The following is a 21,484-nucleotide window of genomic DNA, read 5'->3' on the forward strand; positions in this document are numbered from 1 at the left end:
CGCCGTCATCTTGCCCATGGCTTCCCCTCAGGACCTCCAACTCCCAAACCTGGGGGCTGCTCACGGCCCAGTTTGACAGGCAGGGGAGTGAGGCCCCAGAAACACAGGTCTCTCTCCATGTACAGCAGCTGGCCTAGCTCCAGCCCCAGACCTGTGGATATCCCCAAGGGAGAAACCACCACTGTCTTCCTTCTCCAGGGCCCGGCACACAGCAGGTGCTCAATACATGCTTGCTGGAGAATGGGATCATCTCTTGGAGCGTCTTTTCCTAGAGGGGTCAGGAAGGAGACTTGGATGAGGGCCTATAGTCATGTTGTAAGTACTCGAGATTGTACCCAAGTACAATCTTGGAAGGACTGATGCTGCAGCTGAAACTCCAATACTTTGGCCACCTGATGCACAAAGCTGACTCACTAAAAAAGATGCTGATGCTGGGAAATACTGAAGGCAAAAGGAGAAGGGGATGATAGAGGATGAAATGGTTGGATGGCATCACTGACTCAATGGACATGAGTTTGAGTAAACTCCAGGAGACAGTGAAGGACAGAGGAGCCTGGCATGCTGCCGTCCATGGGGTCACAAAGAGTCAGCCATGACTTAGCATCTGCACAAGTACTCAAGAAAGATCACTGTACTCCATTTCGATCCTCATAACACTGCCTAAGAGATGAGGGTTGCTGTCTCCACTGCACAGAAGAGGAAACTGAGATCCAGAGACACAAGATGACTTGCTAAGGGCACAGAGGCAAAAACGAGTTTCACTCCTAGAAGACAAATGCCAAGACCCTCTAAGTCAGGGGTTAAAACTACAGACTGGGGGAAAAAAAAACAAAACTGGCCAGCCTGATTTTGCAAATCCAGTTGTTTCGGCTGCTATAACAGAAATGCCACAGACTGCATGACTCAAACACCAGAAATTTTACATCTCACCGTTCTGGAGACCGAAAGTCCAAAACCAAGGTGCCAGCATGGACGGGTTCTGGTGAGAAACCTCTTGCTGGTTTGCAGATGACTATTTTCTCATTGTGTCTTCAGATGGTGGAGAGAAAGCTCAGCTCTGATCCTCTTTTTGGAAGGACACTAATCTTATCATTAAGATTAATCACTTCATGGCAAATAGATGGGAAAAAACGGAAACAGTGACAGACTTTATTTTCTTGGGCTCCAAAATCACTGCACACAGCGACTACAGCCATAAAATTAAAAGATACTAGCTCCTTAGAAGAAAGCTGTATGACAAACCTAGACAGTGTATTAAAAAGCAGAGACACCACTTTGCCAACAAATGTCCGTAGAGTTAAAGGTATGGTTTTTCAAGTAGTCATGTATGGATGTGATAGTCGGACCATAAAGAAGGCTGAGTACAGAAGAATTGATGCTTTTGAACTGTGGTGCTGGAGAAGACTCTTGAGGGTCTCTTGGACTGCAAGTAGATAAACCAGTCCATCTTAGAAATCAAACCTGAATATTCATTGGAAGGACTGATGCTGAAGCTCCAATACTTTGGCCACCTGATGCAAAGAGCTGACTCATTGGAAAAACCCTGATGCTGGGAAAGATTGAGAGCAGGAGGAGAAGGGGGCAACAGAGGATGAGACAGCTGGATGGCATCACCAACTCAATGGACATGAGATTGAGCAAACTCTGGGAGATAATGAAGGAAGGGAAACTTGGCGGGCTGCAGTCCATGGGATGGTAAAGAGTCGGACATGACTGAGCGCTGAGCAACTGAACAACAATCTTATCATAAGGGCTCCACCCTCACGACCCTGATTACCCAAAGCCTGCACTTCCAAATGCCATCACATTAGAGCTTCAACATATGAATCTGGGGAGGGGGGTGGGTACACAAACATTCAGCCCACAGCAAACGTTTTATCAGAATACAGTTGTGCCCATTCATTTGTGTGTTTCCTACAATGTTTGTGAGCTACAAAGGCAGAGATGAGTAGCTGCAACACCGGCTGTATGACGTGCAAAGGCTACAATAGTTACCATCTGGTCCTTCAGAGAAAAACTTGATCAACCCCTGCTCTAAATTAGGTATGTAATGCATTTTTCTTTCTTTTTATAAAATTGTGGTCGCACCACGCAGCATGTGGAACTTCCCCAACCAGGAATTGAACCTGTGCCTGTTGCACTGGAAGCACAGTCTTAACCACTGGACGACCAGGGGAGTCCTAGAATGGACTTTCAACAGCACCAGCCAACAGCTGTTCATTTAAGCACTGACTGTGCGCCAGGCCTTGCGGCTCTCAGGATAAAAAAGCAGATACGTCCCAATCATGGTCTCGAACTAGCACAGGGTCCGGGCTGGGGTCTTTCTCCCAAGAGAAGAGGTGAGGGTTTTTAAGTGAGGGGGCAACAATGACTACGCTGGCGTGTTGAAAAACTCCCTCAGGCTCTCAAGTAGATTGAATTAGGCAGATAGCGGAACAGAAAACTCAGGCCGGAATTCTCCGTTTGTTTCGTCCAGTTGAGAGAAGATGGCACCCTGAACCGGGGACCACCGGGGTGAAAAGAGCTCTGGGACCCTCACTTACCACGTGCCGATTCCACAAAACCATGCACCCGTCCAAGCTCCTGGGGATGGCCCTGCCGTCGTACGGGTGGGTCAGGCCTGCGCAGACCTGGGAGGGACAACCACACACGTGCACACGTGTGCGCACACACACACACACACACACACACAGATGGGTCAGAGGCAGATGGAACCCTCCCCGTTGAACCCTGGAGTCCACTCACATAGGGGTGCCCGGCCTGGTAGCCCAGGACCACGGTCTGCAGGGTCTCCTCCTGGGCACCGAGGACCACCCTGGTCTCCAAGGAGTAACGCTGGTGCCGCCTGTCGGCCGTGAAGGTCTCCTGCAGGAGGATGCGCTGCGGGAGGGGCACAGTCCAGGGGTGCCTGGCGTGGAGAGTGGGGAACAGGCCGAAAGCATTAAAGCAGCTGGCAGGGTCAGAGGACATCCGTGCCCCAGGGGCCTGTCACTGTCTTGCAGAGTTGAGACTTTGTTACAGGGGACTAGCCTGGTGGTCCAGTGGTTAAGAATCCACCTTCCAAAGCATGGGATGTGGGTTTGATTCCTGGTCAGGAAACTAAGATCCCACACGCTGCGTAGCAACTAAGCCCTCACATTCCAACTGCTGAGCCCACGTGCCACAACTAGAAAGAAGCTTGAGCAATGCAACTAGAGAAGCCTGCGCACTGCAATAAAGATCCTGTGTGCCTCAGCTAAGACCTGATGCAGCCAAATAAATGTTTTTTAAAAAAAGACTTTGTCTATGTGCATGCGTGCGAAGTCCCTTCAGTCGTGTCTGACTCTTTGCAACCCTACGGACTGTGGCCTGCCAGGCACCTCTGTCCATGGGATTCTCCGGGCAAGAATACTGGAGCGGATTGCCATTTCCCTTCTCCAGGGGATCTTCCGGACCCAGGGATGAAAGCCAGGTCTCCTGCATCTCCTGTACTGCAGGCAGATTCTTTACCATCTGAGCCACCAGGGAATACCTGGCACACAGTAGGTGCTCAATAAATATAAATGAGATTAAAAAATGGATGAGACCTTGGCAAATGCAGTGGCTGTTAGTTTTGGGTTACTGCTGCTGTTCTGACAGTAGATGGCTAAGGACCCCCAGCTGGTCAGCGCACAGCCTAGACTTCAGGCTGGGTCTTCTGACTCCAACCCCGTGCTGTTCACCCCCCAACAAAGAACAGGCTTTTCAACCAGCTGTGCCTCCAGGAACTGAAATGGTTCCCCCAGAGCAGCTTTCAGCCTGGGGTGATGAGACTGTTTTCTGTGCCCACCTCGGCACACTAATGAAAGGGGGTGAGGGACGTGGGGGCTTTCAGGGAGAGGGCTCGTCTCCGAGCTCTGGGTTCTGTCTGGGCCCCTCCAGGCCACATGGCACACCCCACTCCCTGGTGACCCTCCACACTGGAGAACAGGAGACCCAGGCAAGCACCACACCTTGGGGGAAGCAGGCTGGGGGAAGGAGCCACACATACCGAAGGGAGAAGGTTCCCTGCTTCCGGTACAAGCTCCTGTCTTGAACCAGCTCCTCCAGTACGCCCTCCAGCTGCAGGCCCTCAGGATGGCCCCTGGCACCCGTCCCCAGAGCCGTCAGCAATACATGACTCTTCCATGGCTGCAATGAGGACCAGGCTGATGCGGAGGGATGTCCAGAGGGTCCAAGCTGCAAAACATCCTGCCCTGGGGGTCTCCAGGGGCAGCCCCCACTGCCCACTCATCACCCCAGGAATGACCACCGAGAAGGGCTGACCAAATGGGCTGCAGCCTCCACACCATCAGACCTCAAGGTTACACAGGCACGCCGCTATGGCAAGATCTCACCAGGGACCCAAGAGGAATGAAGCACTTGGATGTCCAGTACCAGGTGGCCGACCTTTGCTCTGCAGTCAGTGCTAGTATGGCTGGGGTCCATTTTATAGATAAAGAAACTGAGGCTCAGGGAGGCTTATAGGCCAAACTAGTAGCCTTCCCCATCCCAGATACGGGATTCAGGGTCTCTCGATGGCAAAGTCTCCAGCACAGGCCACCTGGACCCTTACCTGCTCCGTGTGCCTGTAGGCTGCCGTTAGGTTCAGCTCCCGCTGGGGGCCCTTCAACCAGCAGCGCAGGATCTTACGGTCTTGGCTGTTCTCAGCATGAATCTCGCTCTGCACCGCTTCGCTCCAGGCTGATTCTATTTCACTCCGGCTGCTAAAGAGGCTCTGTGCCAAGGCTGTCACCGTGGAAACCTGCAATGAGGATGAAGAGGCTGACCAAAGCCTTTGCACACCCTATTTCCTCCTCTTGGGAGTCCCTTTCTCTCAGTCCCACTTGGTGAACTCCTACTCATCCTTCAAAACCCCTCCAATGCCATCCCTGAAGGGCACACAAGGGAACAGAGGGGTAGCCTTCTCTCCCTGCATCACTGTCATGGTTTTCAGAGCCATGGGAGGAGCTAGGTGTTCTGTGGGCTTGTACTGGGGCTGGGGAAAGTAGAACTCTTTAGCCTTGTGCTGAGCTGTGTACCCAGCCCACTGCCCTTGGCACAAGCCCCTCTAGGAACACCAAGCCCCTCTAGGAACAACAAGCCTCTGCCTTGTGCCCTGCTGGCCTCTGTCCCTTGTTCATACAGCTCCCTCAGGGGACTCATAAGGAGAGGTAATGGGGCCAAGACGGAGTTTGGGAATTACCAAACCTCCTGCCAAATACTATAACTACCCAAGACCTTACCCCATGCATCACTGACCTCAGGTCACCCCCAGAACCTACGGGCCCCATTTCAGCAAATGGCACCTGCTTCTACACAACTTTGTTGCTGTTCAGTAGCTCAGTTGTGTCCGACTCTTTGTGACCCCACAGACTGCAGCACGCCAGGCTTCTCTGTCCTACACTATCTCCTGGAGCTTGCTCAAACTCATGTCCATTGAGTCCAACCGTCCCATCCTCTGGTGCCCCTTCGCCTCCTTCCCAGCGTCAGGGTGTTTTCCAATGAGTCAGCTCTTCGAATCAGGTGGCCAAAGGATTGGAGCTTCAGCTTCAGTCCTTCCAATGAATATGTAGGGTTTATTTCCTTTAGGATGGACTGCTTTGATCTCCTTGATGTCCAAAAGACTCTCAAAGAGTCTTCTCCAGCACCGCAGTTTGAAAGCATCAACTCGGCACTCAGCCTTCTTTATGGTTTAACTCTTACATCCATACACGACTACTCGAAAAACCATAGCTATACAACTGCTTGAGCCAAAAACCTGGGGTCATTTGTCTCTTCCTCACTTCCCCAAACCAATCCATAAGCAAGTCAGTCATCTACACCTTCAAGTAAGTTCTGCAATCTGAACACCTGCCTCTGCTGTCTTCTCCCAGGCCAGGCCACCATCACGCCCCTGGGCTGGGTCACCTGCAGGAGCAGGCCTGCCGACCCCTCCTTACATCCTGTCCTGGCTTTATCTGTCACACAGCTGCCCTCTCAAGGTCCCTAACCTTGCTGGGAGTCACTTGCTCCTTCTGAGTCCACCCTGGTGCCACCTGGCCCCTGCCTCGAGGGGAGCATGCTGTCCCCAGACATGTCCACCAAGCTGCCTCCTCCTGAGCCCAAGTGAGGCCTGGACCACCCCTCCCCTATGTCCAACACAGGGAGAGGCTTGATGTACCAGGTTCCCACGTGTGACACCATGGAAATCCTTCTCTGGTTGCTTTCCTTCCAAACTCTGCTATGCTGCTTCACTCGGCAGGCGGTATAAAACTGACCTCCATCCTCAAAGTTTTCATTCTGCGTTTTGGCAAAAGCCTCCTATCTGTTTGTTTCCAAGGTACCAGCTCAACCTACTTTCATATTTTACTGTATCAGCTGCTAAGCAAGAACATGAGACATTGAGGTTTATTTTGCGGTCCACTCTCCCAAATTCCGTTGGCAACTAACTCTGAAGAGTGTCAATACTGAGTGAACCAGACCTCACGCATCTGGGACCCAGTATGGAAAACCCCCGAACCTCAGTTTTAACCCTTTGCTCACAAGATTTAAACCACAAGACATCAGCCTCCCTGGCCGCTGGTGAAGGGGGTGGGAAGGGGGCGTGGCTGAGCATGCGCACCCGGAGGTAAGTGGTAGCCGGGGTGTAGACGTGGATCTTGCCCTGCCTCTGGAGGCCCTGGCCCCTGCAGGCCACGTTCATCACCAAATTCTTGAGGGTCCAGGCCTTGCCCAGCGTCAGCTCCAACACAGTCTGGAACATGGCTCGGTTAGGCCAGTAGAGCCTGTGAGCCATGGAGACCATCAGCCAGGGACTATTCAGGTTCAAGGCTCCTGCGACAGGCAGAGAACAAGAAAGTAGTTATCTCCAGGGCAAGAAGGGGGCTTCTGGCAGGCAGCAAGAGACCCCTGTAGAGTCATCACGGTCACTGCAGAGCACATCTCATAACTGGGAATGACTGGGGATAGAACATAAGGGAACCTTCTGCTGCTGCATCGCTTCAATCGTGTCCGACTCTGTGCGACCCCACAGATGGCAGCCCACCAGGCTCCTCTGTCCCTGGGATTCTCCAGGCAAGAATAACCTTCTAGAATGACTCTAATGCTCTGAATTTTGACAGGAGCTCAGGTTTCACAGATCGGTGCACCAGTCAAAACTCATCAACTGGTACCCGGGAGATGTTGGCATTTCACCTTAGTAAATGATACCATACTGAAATGTCGAGGGGTGAGATGGACCATGGTTTACAACTTAATTTGACCTGTTACCAACAAATAAGACAGATGGCTAAGTGGACAGATAGGTAACAAGAGAGGTGGAGTACAATGTTAATAGTAGAATCCACACTGAGAACATGTAGGTGTTCCCTGCAGCAGTCTTTGCACGTTTCTGTATGTCTGAAATGTTTTCAGGAAGATATGTTAGAAGAAACGCTAGGAAAGTTGGAGAGGGGCACTGGAGTGAGGTGATCAAGAGCATGGCCTTTACTCTTGCAAGCTATGTGACCTCTTTGAGCCTGTGCTTCCCTCATCTGTAAAATGCGTACAGTAGTACCAATCACTGTGTCTTGGGACAGAGGAAGCATCCACTCGGAAGAGTAAAGATCAGTCATCACCATCACCAAAAAGCTGACATTCTACATAGCACGTTGCCCCTCCACAGGGAAGTAAAACCAGTCACTGGACCCCTCTCATACTTTGTAATAAATCTCCCACTCGCTCAGGGGTAATTCAGTAAATATTGCTCCAGACTCTCGGAACGTGGCAGTGAACAGGAGGCATAGTTTTTGCCTTGATGGAACTCGCGGTCTGGGGGCAGTGGTGGGGGAGAAATCCTGAATAAACATATGAGACCTGTGCTACGCTGTGCTTAGTTGCTCAGTCCTGTCTGATTCTTTGGACTGCAACCCCATGGACTGTAGCTTGCCAGGCTCCTCTTTCCGAGGGGATTCTCCAGGCAATAATACTGGAGTGGGTTGCCATGCCCTCCTCCAGGGGATCTTCCCAACCCAGGGGTCGAACCCAGGTCTCTCGCCTTGCAGGCATATTGTTTACCATCTGAGCCACCAGGGAAGACCTACCTAGGAGGAAAATGCTGAGTGCTAGGAAGGAAAAGAAAGAGGGAGTTAGACCAAGGTTAGGAGGATCAGAGAAGACTCCCATGAACAGGACCCTTGAGCTCAACCCTGAATGAGAGGCAGTGGAGTCTGTCAAAGAGAGGGCGCACTCCCCCACCTCCTAGTGGAGATAGGAGATTCACTATGTGGGGAAACTGAGGCTGAGAGGCCAGGATTCAGGGGGGCCCAGCAGAGCAAGGGTGGAGGGCGAGCTGCCAAGTTGAGAACAGGGAGATACTGAGTAGAGTGTAGTCAGGTGCCCTGACCTGAGGTGCCAGTTCCACAGGAGATGGGGAGTTTGCTCCACAGAGGAACAGAGTGACTGAAAAACAATGGTCCACAGATACGGGGCCCAGGGTCCTCAGGGAGAGCCAGGACCCCACCCAACAGGGAAGTCCATCAGTCAACAAGAGCACCCCCACTCATACATACATCAGTTCAGTTGCTCAGTCGTGTCCGACTCTTTGTGACCCCATGAATTGCAGCACACCAGGCCTCCCTGTCCATCACCAACTCCCGGAGTTCACTCAAACTCACGTTGATTTACATACATATATACAAATGAAATACTACTCAGCCATGAAGAAGAATGAAATAATTCCATTTGCAGCTACGTGAATGCAACTAGAGATTATCATCCTAAATGAAGCAAGTGAGAAAGATAAATACCATGTAATATTACTTAGACATGGAATCTAAAATATGACACAAATGACCTGATCTATGAAAAAGACTCATAGACATAGAGAATAGACTTATAGTTAACAAGGGGAGGGATGGATTGGGAGTTTGGGATTAACAGATGGAAACTATTATATATGGAATGGATAAACAACAAGATCCTACTGTATAGCACAGGGAATAATATTCAATATCCTATGATAAGCCATAATGGAAAAGAATAGAAAAAATGTGTGTGTGTGTGCATAAATAAATAAAACAGGATCACTTTGCTGTACAGCAGAAATTAATAGAACATTGTAACTCAACTATACTTCAACAAAGTAATTTTTTTTTTTAAAGAGCACACACACCCTCCCCCTCCCATAGAACCTCCTTCCAAACAAGTTCCAAGTTACTGAATCTTAAACAAAAGCACATACCCTACTCTTACCTGGCATGTGGGGAAAGCTACTAAAAGGAACTTCAGAAACATAAAGAAAAAAGAAACTCAGGGGGAACAGATCAAAGCCCCCCACTTCTGTAACTTACATTCATAGAGAAGAGAAGGTAATGCATTCATGAAGAACTTGCAGGAACACAAAAGTGCTCTTGGGAATACAAGCTAAACAAAACTAAAAAGGTCAGCAGGAGGGCTGGTGGATGAAGCTGGGGAAATCAGCCCTCAGAACAGAACAAAAGGACAAAGAGACGGAACAAAGGAGAGAAAAGAGAAAATCAGAGGTTTAGTTTATGAGGACCAACATCTATCTGACCAACAGGAATTCCAGAACACAGAAAGAAATTACCAAAGAAACTGTATAAGAAAACTACCTAGACCCAAATGGTGGGTCTCCACATTGCAGGGTTATATGCCAAGTCCTTAGCACAGTGAATGAAGATGGATCCAAACCAAGGCTCATCATCGTAAGATGTGAAGATATGAGGAATAAGGGCTTCCCTCATCGCTCAGTTGGTAAAGAATCTGCCTGCAATGCAGGAGACCCCAGTTCTATTCCTGGGTCAGGAAGATCCACTGGAGAAGGGAAAGGCTACCCGCTCCAGTATTCCGACCTGGAGAATTCCATGGACTGTATAGTCCATGGGGTGGCAAAGAGTCAGACATGACTGAGCGACTTTCACTTTCAGGAGTAAAGAGAAGCTCCTAAAAGCTTCCAGACAAAAGGGTCACAGACAAAGGATGATGGATCAGAAATAGCACCAGACCTGTCAACTGATTCACATAGACAGTGGAACGATGTTTTCACAATCTCAAAGGGAAATCATTTCCGACCCAGAGTTCTCTATTCAGCCAAATCAAATGAAGACAGTTTAAACATTCAGGGTTTCAAAATGTTTACATCCTGTTACAGGTTGAATTGTGTCTCTCGAATAGATATGTAGCCCTAACCCCGGGTACCTCAAAATGTGACCTTATTTGGGAATGGGGTCATTGCAGATAAAATTAGTTAAGATGAGATCATACCAGAGTCCCAGGTGGCTCAGTGATCAAAGATCCCCTGAAGGAGGAAATGGCAACCCACTGCAGTATCCTTGCCTGAAAAATCCCATGGACAGAGGAGCCTGGTGGGCTACAGTCCATAGGGTCACAAAGAGCTGGACACACTGAGGGTTCACAGACACTTAACAGAGTAGGGGAGGCCCGAAGTCTGACATGACTGGTATCTTTATATGAAGAGAGAAGTTTGCACACACACACACGCACAGAACATGTAACAACAGAGGCAGAGACTGTTGCTGTTGTTTAGTCGCTAAGTCATGTCCAATTCTTTGTGACCCCATGGACTGTAGCCCACCAGGCTCTCTGTCCATGGGGTTTTTCAGCCAAGAATACTGCAGTGGGTTGCCATTTCCTTCTCCAGGGGATCTTCCCAACCCACAGATCGAACTTGTGTCTCCTACAGGCAGAGATTAGAGCAATGTAACTCTAATGTAACTCAGTGTACCAACCAAGGAACGTCAAGCATTAATAGCCACCACCAGAAGCTAGGAAGAGGCAGGAAGGATTCTACCCAGGGTCACAGAGAGAACATGGCCCTACTGATGCCTCAGCTTCAGAATTCTAGTCTTGGAGACTGTAAGAGAATAAACTGTTTTAAGCCACCCAGCTTGTGGTAATTGGTTAACACAGCCCTAGCTAACAAATACACTTTCCATGTATCCTCTCTCAAGAAGTTACTGGAGGATGTGCTCCATTGGAACAAAAGAGTCAAGCAAGAAAGCACATGAGTGCAAGAAGCAGGGACTGTGGCCCAGAGAAGTGGAAGGCACTCCCTGAATGATGGTGGGGGGATGCCCCAGGACACAGCTGGTCTACCCTGGAGCAGCAGTGGCTCCAGGAAGTGTCGACAAGAAAACTATGAGAACCGATTGAAGCTGACAAGTAATCTGAAGTGTGTGACCCTCTGGAGAAGAGTTTTACACTGTTGCTAAAAATTCTAGGAATAATCATAGGAGGAAAATAGAAAATTAATCAAACAGGGGGGAAAGAATAGCTCTAGAAAAAAACAAAAAGTTAGAATTCTAGTATACCAGGTGTCTCAGCTGTGAGGGACACAATTATATCAACACTGAATATTAACAAACTGTAACTGTATGGGGGGAAGAGAAGGAAATACATATTTTAAAAGGGATGGTGCAAGTTAAATTCTCATCCTCTATAATAAGAAATACATGGAGAATAAAAATGCCTAAGAGAGAAAAAGCAAGAAGTAAGTGTGATTAAAAGATGGAAAGTCTGATAAGAAATAGTAAAAAGAATTTACAGTGATTGCCATTTCAAGAAAAATTTGGGATAGGAAGACATGAAGCAGAAAATTACTGTGTTTGTTATAACTTTAACTTTTAAAACTTTAAAAAAATTTTCAACTATACATGAATACAGATACTATGATGAGATTCCCATGTAACATTCACCCACCTTCAACAATTTCCATGTCATAGTCTAATTCACTTTTCAAACTATGTATTTCTTCAATAAAAAAAATTAATTCAAAGATAAACTATGGTACATCCATCTTTTTAAAGGGGAGACAGTGTTCCAAGGAGAAGAAATAGCAAGTGCAAAGGCCCTGAGGTATGTCTGGAGAACAGAAAGAGGCCAGTAGGGTTGCAGGGTGATGGGCAATGGGGAAAGTAGGGTGAGATAAGGTCGGAGAAGTAGGCAAGGCCCTGTAATGTAGAGCTGTTAGTAAGGGTAAGAAATCGGGATGTGTTTGTGTGTTTCCTACAACACATTAAAGCCCTGAGTCTGGAGATGGCCAGGCAGACAAAGGGAAGGCTGTTGCAGATGGTGGGCATGACTTGAGTGAAGACCGCTAGCCAAGGACACCCCGTAGAGGCCACTCACCTTCCCACTTCCACAGGGTGGCCCGGGACGTGTCCTTCCACTGCACGCCCGCCACGAAGGGCAGCCGCCCGTTGTACTGCCCCTTCAGGTGTGTGCTGGTCTCCACGTGGGGATGGCGGACGCTCAGGTGGTGCAGCTGCATTCGGTAATCCCCCTGCCTCTCCAGCACCTGCAACACAAACTGGAGACCCACACCCACGACGCTAATCAGATCTGGTGCTAACTACGAGGATGCTTCCAACCTAGAACATTCCACTGGTTCTCCACTGCAGCCTGAGCTCCCTGGCTACCAGGAGCTGCCCCAGCCTACCCCCAAAAGAAACCTTGCACCCCTTAGCAGTCACTCCCCATTGCCTCCTTCCCATACACTCCAGAAACCTACCTTCTGTTTCTATTAATATTACCTCTTCTGGACATTTCTTACAAATAGAGTCATATAGTATGTGGCCTTTGGTGTCAGGCTTCTTTAACACGGCATGAGGCTTTCAAGGTTCATCCATGTTGTAGCGTGTGTCAGAATTTCATTTTTTTCTTTTTAAATTCTACTTATTTTAATTGGAGGATAATTACAATGTTGTGCTGGTTTGTCATACATCAACATGAATCAGCCATAGATACACATATGTCTCCTCTCCTTTGAACCTTCTTCCTACCTCCAAATCCATCCCACCCCAGAACTTCATTCTTATTACTGAATGATATTCTATTGTATAGATAAATATATTTGTCAATTTATTCATTGATGAACATTTGGGTTGTTTCTACTTTGGGGTTATTATGAATAAAGCTGGTATAAATGTTCAAGTACAAGTTTTGTGTGGACATAAGTTTTCAATTCTCCTGAGTACCTAGGGGTAGAATTGTTGGGTCATACAGTCACTCTGTGTTTAATATTTTAAAGAAACATAAAACTCTTTTTTTCTAAACAATCACACCATTTTATGATGCCACCAATATGAGTCCTAATTTCCCTGCATCCTCACGAACACTTGTTAGTTTCTTTCTTTTTTCATTGCAGCTAGTCTAGTGTGGGCTGGCTTCCCAGGTGATGCTAGTAAAATGCAGCTGCCAATGCAGAAGACTCGAGAGACGTGGGTTCAATGCCTGGGTCAAGAAGACCCCCTGGAGTAGGAAACTGCACCCCACTCCAGTATTCTTGCCCAGAAAATTCCATGGACAGAGGAACTACACTCAATGGGGCTAAAAAGAGTCAGACACAACTGAGCAATCGAGAGTCGCATGCTGGTGGCAGCATCTCACTGCGGTTTTGATTTTAATTTCTCTAATGACTAATTAGCTTAAGCAACTTTTCACGTATCTATTGGCCACCTGTGTACTTCTTTGGAGAAATATCTATCCAAATCCTTTATTGTTTTCATGTTGAGTTGTAAGTGTTCTTTATCTATTCTGGATACAATTCCTCTATCAGATATACGATTTGCAGATGTTTTCTTCCATCCCGTGGGTTGTTACTTCACTTTCGTGACGGTGTCCTTTGAAGACAAATTTGGGGTTTTCTGTTGTTTTTAAAATTTTTATTTACTTATTTTTGACTGCACTGGGTCTTCATTATAGCCTGTGGGCCCCTCTAGTTGTGGCACGTGGGCTTAGCTGCCCTGTGGCTAATGGGATCTTATTTCCCTGATCAGGGATTGAGCCCCCATCCCCTGCATTGAAAGGTGGATTCTTAACCACTGGACCTTCAAGAAAGTGCCAGGTTTTTAGCTTGATGAAATCCAGTGTATTTTTGTCATACTGTTGGTGTCGTATCTCAGAAATCCAAGGTAATAAAGATTTCCTCTTATGTTTTTTTCCTAAGAGTTTCGTATCTCTTGTATTTAGGTCTATAACCTATTTGAGTTAGTTTTTATATATGATATGAAGTAAGTGTGCAACTTCATATTCTTAAACATGACTATTCAGTTGTCCCACACCACTTGTTGAAAAGATTGTTGTTTCCCCTCTACAATTATCTTGGCACCCTTGTCAAAGATCAACCAAGTGTTAAGTACAAGGGCTTATTTTTTATTTTTTATTTTTTTTTTTTGTAAGGGCTTATTTTTTAATTCCAGGTTCTATTCTGCTGGTCTGTATGTATAGACTTATGCCACTACCATAATACTCTTAATTACTGTAACTTTGTAGTGAGTTTGGAAATGGGGAAGAGTGAATCCTCCAAGTTTGTTCTTTTTCAAACTGTCTTACTTACCCTGGGTCCCTTGAAATTCCATATGAATTTTAGGATCAGCTATCAAAAAGATAGTGCAGATTTTGATAGGGAGAGAGACAGATTGTTGAATCTGCAGATCAATTTAGGAAGTCTTGTAAACTTCACATTAAATATTCCAATTCAAGTACATGAGATACCCTCCCATTTATTTTGGTTTTCTTTAGTTTCTTTTAATTTATTTAATTGGAGGCTAATTACTTTACAATATTGTGGTGGTTCTTGCCATACATTCGCAGGAATCAGCCATGGGCGTCCATGTGTTCCCCATGCTGAACCCCCCTCCCACCCGCCTCCCCCTTTCTTTAGTTCCTTTCAACAATGCTTTGTAGTTTTTGAGAGTATTCATTTTATATTCTTTTGTTAAATTTATCCCTAAGTATTATTCTTTTTATGCTAGTGTAAATGAAATTATTTTAATTTCTTCCTCAGGTTTTTCATTGCTAGTGTAGAGAAATACAATTAATTTTTGTATATTAATTCTGTATCCTGCAACTTTGATGAACTCATTTATGAGCTCTAATAGACTTTTTTTTTTTTTGGTGAGTTCATTCAGTTCATTTGCTCAGTTGTGTCCGACTCTGTGCAACCCGATGGACTGCAGCACACCAGGCTTCCCTGTCCATCACCAACTCCCAGAGCTTACTCAAACTCATGTCCATCGAGTCAGTGATGCCATCCAACCATCCCATCCTCTGTTATCCCCTTCTCCTCCTGCCTTCAATCTTTCCCAGCATCAGGGTCTTTTCTAGTGAGTCAGTTCTTTGCATCAGGTGGCCAAAGTATTGGAGTTTCAGCTTCTGCATCAGTCCTTCCAATGAATATTCAGGACTGATCTCCTTTAGGATGAACTGGCTTGATCTCCTTGCAGTCCAAGGGACTCTCCAGAGTCTACTCCAACACCACAGTTCAAAAGCATCAATTCTTCGGCGCTCAGCTTTCTTCACAGTCCAACTCTCACATCCATACATGACTACTGGAAAAACCACAGCTTTGACTAGACGGACCTTTGTTGGCAAAGTAATGTCTCTGCTTTTTAATATGCTATCTAGGTTGATCATAGCTTTCTTTCCAAGGAGCAAGCATCTTTTAATTTCATGGCTGCAATCACCATCTGCAGTGATTTTGGAGCCCCCAAAAATAAAGTCTGACACCGTTGCCATTGTTTCCCTTCTATTTGCCATGAAGTGAGGGGACTGGATGCCATGATCTTAGTTTTCTGGATGTTGAGTTTTAAGCCAACTTTTTCACTCTCCTCTTCCACTTTCATCAAGAGGCTCTTTAGTTCCGCTTCACTTTCTGCCATAAGGGTGGTGTCATCTGCATATCTGAGGTTATTGATATTTCTCCCGGCAATCGATTCCAGCTTGTGCTTCTTCCAGCCCAGTGTTTTGCATCATGTACTCTGCATATAAGTTAAGTAAGCAGGGTGACAATATGCAGCCTTGATGTACTCCTTTCCCAATTTGGAACCAGTCTGTTGTTTCAGTCCTAACTGTTGCTTCCTGACCTGCATACAGATTTCTCAGGAGGCAGGTCAGGTGGTCTGGCATTCCCATCTCTTTAAGAATTTTCCACAGTTTGTTGTGATCCACATAGTCAAAGGCTTTGGCGTAGTCAATAAAGCAGAAATAGATGTTTTTCTGGAACTCTCTTGCTTTTTCTACGCTCCAGTGGATGTTGGAAATTTGATCTCTGGTTCCTCTGCCTTTTCTAAATCCAGCTTGAACATCTGGAAGTTTACGGTTCATGTACTGTTGAAGCCTGGCTTGGAGAATTTTGAGCATTACTTTACTAATGTGTGAGATGAGTGCAATTGTGCGGTAGTTTGAATGGTCTTTGGCATTGCCTTTCTTTGGGATTGGAATGAAAACTGACATTTTCCAGTCTTGTGGCCACTGCTGAGTTTTCCAAGTTTTCTGGCATATTGAGTGCAGCACTTTCACAGCATCATCTTTCAGGATTTGAAATAGCTCAACTGGAATTCTATCACCTCCACTAGCTTTGTTCGTAGTAATTCTTCCTAAGGACTACTTGACTTCACATTCCAGGATGTCTGGCTCTAGGTGAGTGATCACACCATCGTGATTATCTGGGTCGTGAAGATCTTTTTTGTACAGTTCTTCTGTGTATTCTTGCCACCTCTTCTTAATATCTTCTGCTTCTATTAGGTCCATACCATTTCTGTTCTTTACTGAGCCCATCTTTGCATGAAATGTTCCCCTGGTATCTCTAATTTTCTTGAAGAAATCTCTAGTCTTTCCCATTCTATTGTTTTCCTCTATTTCCTTGCATTGATCACTGAGGAAGGTGAGTTCATTAGGGTCTTCTATTAATATATACAAGATTGGGCTTCCCAGGTGGCGCTAGTGATAAAGAATCCACCTGCCAATGCAGAAGACACAAGAGACATGGGTTCGATCCCTGGGTAGGGAAGATCCCCTGGAGAAGGAAATGGCAACCCACTGTAGTATTCTTGCCTGGAAAATTCCATGGACAGAGGAGCCTGGTGGGCTACAGTCCACGGGGTTGCAGAGTCAGGCATTACTGAGCGACTGACTATAACATATGTACAAGATCATGTCATCTGTAAATAGAAATAATTTTACTTATTTTCCAATCTAAATGCCTTTTCTTTACTCCTTTTTTCTTTCTTTTTGGCCTAAATGTCCTAGCTAGAACCTCCAGTATAATGTGAAAAAGAAGTGGTGAAAAGCAGACATCGTATCTTTTCCCTGATCTTAGGGGGAAAGCATTTAGCCTCTCAACATTAAGTATGATGTTAGCTGTGGGTTTGTCACAAACGGCCTTTATCAGGTTGAGGAAGTGCCCTTCCACTGCTAGACTGCTGGGGTGTTGTGCCAGATACTTTTCTGCATCTTTTGAAATGATCATGTGGCTTTTGTCCTTCATTCTATTAACATGATATATTACATTGATGGATATTCAAATGTTAAACCAATCTTGCATTCCCGGGATAAATCTTACTTGGTCATATTGTGTAATTCTTTTTATAGATTGCTCAGTGGAGTTTTGGTAGTGTTTTCTTGAGGATTTTGCATCTGTATTTATAAGAGATAATGGTCTCTAGTTTTTCTTATGATGTTTTTGTCTCGTTTGGGCATCAGAATAATACTGGTTGCATAGAATGAACTGGGAAGTGTTTTCTCTTGACTGATCATTTAGTCAATTATTTTATAGTAAGTTAGTTCTGGCACAATCCAGTCCAGTCAAGAGGTGAATAGCCTGAGGCAGACTGGACTTTGAATCCCAGTTCTGCCATAAAGTCGCTGAGAGACCTCATACAAGTCTGTTACACCATTTCTCTTCTATAAAGTGAGAACAGATAATACTTGCTGCACAAGGATTAAATGAGATAATACAAAGATCCTGACACATGGTCTGGTGATACTTTATGACTCATCACTGACCACTCTGCCTTTCCCTCTTCTACTCACTGTCAGCTTCTTAAAGATAAAGATTACTTTATTGCTTCTTGTCTCCCCAGAACCTCACATGGCATCTGCCACACTTTGGAAGGCTTGCAGAAATGCTGCCACAAATCTCTTAATCACTTCACTAAAACCCTGGGGGCCAGATGTTTTCCAGAAATAAGAAACTTTTCCAATTTAGAACATTAATATGATGTATAAACTGCAATTATATATAGAACTCCTACCAACCAAAAGCCAAGTATACTAATTTTTTCCAAATGTCAAACAATACGAAAAATCAGTTCACAGAAAGGGTAATGCAATGGTAGAATAAATATACAAAACAGTGTCTCCCAGCCTTAAGTCATCAGGAAATGCAAATTCAAACAACACGATACCGTTTCCACCCACGTCAGCAGTATTTTTCAAGTGCTAAAAGTACTGGGGAGAAATGCAAATTGCTCCTGTTGGGCATGGCTGGGAGGCAGGTGATGGGCCCATACATTTTGGAGGGCAAATTGACATAAAGCCAGCAAATGAAAAAGGCCCAAATTTCCAGAAATTCTACATTGTGACATCTGCCCCAGGGACCCCTGACACATGTGCCCAGGGAGGCAAGCCCAAAGATGTTCAGGAATGCATTCTTAGAAACCACCAAGAGGGAAACGGCCTAATAAAATGCAGGACAGAAGCATATGCAACATGATGCAGGTATTTGAAAAAGATGGAGTGGACTTCTATAAGACAACAAGGGACGTTCTCTAAGATCCACTGCTAAAGGAAGCACAGCATGACGTCCCAAACAAAACTAAGTGTGCGTAACAGGGCCACAGAGCAAATATATAGAAAAAGGTCTCCTTTCCAGTGATGCAGACCATAATTATGGCTTTCTCCAGGCAGCTGAGGAGGGGACCAGAAACTGAGATGGTAACTGTGAAAGGGAATTTGAGCCCTATTTTAAATGTTGTATTTTTTAACAAGAATTTATTCATGGAGTACTGGTATCATTTAAAATCAGCTTAATATTTAGGAATGAAGTTAAGCAGGAAGGCACTGAAAGCTACAAAACTGCTGAAATTAGAAATTAGAAAAGACAAATAAATGGAAAGGCATCCTCTGTGTGTAGACTGGAAGACTTCATATTGCTAAGATCCAACAATCTATAGCTAACAATCTAAGTCTAACAATCTATAGACTTAATGCAAGCCTTATCAAAATCTCAATGGTATTTTTTTTTTTTGGTAGAAATAGAAAAGTCCATCTTAAAATCCATATTGAATCTCAAGGGAACTCCAAATAGCCAAAACAATTTTGAAAAAGAAGAACATAATGGGAGGTCTCATGAAGCTACAGTAATCAAAACAGTATTTTGCGACCTAAAAGACAGACATACAACCCAATGGAATACAATAGATTGCCCAGAAATAAGCTCACACATTTACGGTTGGGGGAAAGGACACGTTTTTCAACAAATGGTGCTGGAAAAACTGGGTATTCGATGCAAAAGAAAGAAGTTGGATCCTTATCTTACGCCATACATAGGTTTAGCTCAAAATGGATCAAAGACCTAACTATAAAACTCTTAGAAGAAAACACGTGATTGAAAAGCTTCATGAGACTGGATTTGGCAATTGATTTATTGAACACTACACCCAAAACACAGGCAACAAAAGTGAAAATAAACATGCTGAACTACGTAAAAATTAAACCCTTTTGTGCAACAAATATTGCTATTCATGGAGTGAAAAGGCAACCCATGGAATGGGAGAAAATATTTGTAAACCATACATCTGATAAGGGTTTAGTATCCAGGATACATTAAGAACTACAGCAACAACAAGAAAATAAACAAAAACGACCTGATTCAAAAGGACTAAAGGATTTGAAAAGACATTTCTCTAAAGATGATAATTAAACAGCTAATAAGAGAATGAAAAGATGCTCAACATCATCAATCACTAGGGAAATGCAAATCTAATCTATGAGACCCTCACACCCATTAAGATGACTACTATTTAAAAAAAAACAAAGCCCAGAAAGAAGTGTTGGTAAGGATGTGGAGGACCTGGAATCCTTGTACACAGATGGTGGGGTGGTAAAATGGTTCGACTGCTATGGGAATCAGTATGACAGTTTCTCAAAATGTTAAAAGTAGGATTATTGCATGATCCAGCAATTCTACTTCAGGGTATATACCCCCAAAGCCTGGAAAGCAGGGACTCAAACAGGTATTTGAAGCCAAGTGTCCACTGATGGAATGAATGGATCAGCAAAATGGGGTCCGTCCATACAACGGAATTTCATTCAGACTTATAAACCTTGAGGACGTTATGCTTAGTGAAACAGGCCAGTCACGAAAAGGCACATACTATAGGATCCCACTTACATGAGGTACCTAGAGTCCTAAAATTCAGAGACAGGAAATAGAATGGTGGTTGCCAGGGGCTGGGGGAGGGGGATGGAAAGATACTATTTAATGGGTCCCGAGTTTCAGTTCTACAAGATGAAAAAGATGGACCATGGTAACAGCCACACAACAATATGAATGAGCTTAACACCGCTGAATTGTACACCTAAAAATGGTGAACGTGGTCAATTTCATGTCGTGTGTGTGTGTTAGTCTCTCAGTCGTGTCCGACTCTTTGCGACCCCATGGACTGTAGTTCACCAGGCTCCTCTGTCCATGGAATTCTCCAGGCAAGAATACTGGAGTGGGTTGCCATTTCCTTCTCCAGGGGATCTTCCTAGCCAGATATCGAAACAGGGTCTCCTGCGCTGCAGGCAGATTCTTCACCATCTGAGCCACCAGGGAAGCCTTCATGTAATGTATATTTGACCACAGGAGGAGGCCTGGCGTGCTGCGATTCATGGGGTGGTGAAGAGTCGGACATGACTGAGCGACTGAACTGAACTGAAACATTTTAAAAAAACAACTGAAAAAGAAACTCAGAAAGATAACATGTGCCTTGTAAGAGCATGTTCAGAGGCTAGGCTCTCAAGCTACTTCTGATTTTCCAAAAAGAGTGCACCTTCCAGGAAACCCTGCAAGTGAACCTTTTCCAAAATGCATTTTTACAGCTGGAAATCTGCATTTCCCAAGCCCCCTTGCAAACTGCCGCAAGGCACACCAGCAAATGTTTAACTTCCCCAGGGACACAGGGGCCGGAGATGCCAAAGGGAAGATCTCTGGGCCTGAGTTTTCTTTTTTTTTTTCGCTTTTTTTTTTTTTTTAAACTTTACATAATTGTATTATTTTTGCCAAATGTCAAAATGAATCCGCCACCGGTATACATGTGTTCCCCATCCTGAACCCTCCTCCCTCCTCCCTCCCCATACCATCCCTCTGGGTCGTCCCAGTGCACTAGCCCCAAGCATCCAGTATCGTGCATCGAACCTGCACTGGCAACTCGTTTCTTACATGATATTTTACATGTTTCAATGTCATTCTCCCAAATCTTCCCACCCTCTCCCTCTCCCACAGAGTCCATAAGACTGTTCTATACATCAGTGTCTCTTTTGCTGTCTCGTACACCAGGTTATTGTTACCATCTTTCTAAATTCCATATATTGGGCCTGAGTTTTAGCTCCTGCGTCCGTGTAACTGAGAACCTGCTGCCACATGCATGCTGAGCTCCAGGGACCGGCCCTGAGGGGGCGGGACTCACCTCCAGGACGTGATTGCTCAGGGCTGGGCCTG

This window comes from Bison bison, unplaced genomic scaffold (genome assembly GCF_000754665.1).
Source record: "Bison bison bison isolate TAMUID 2011002044 unplaced genomic scaffold, Bison_UMD1.0 scf7180017864293, whole genome shotgun sequence".
Lineage (NCBI taxonomy): Eukaryota > Metazoa > Chordata > Mammalia > Artiodactyla > Bovidae > Bison > Bison bison.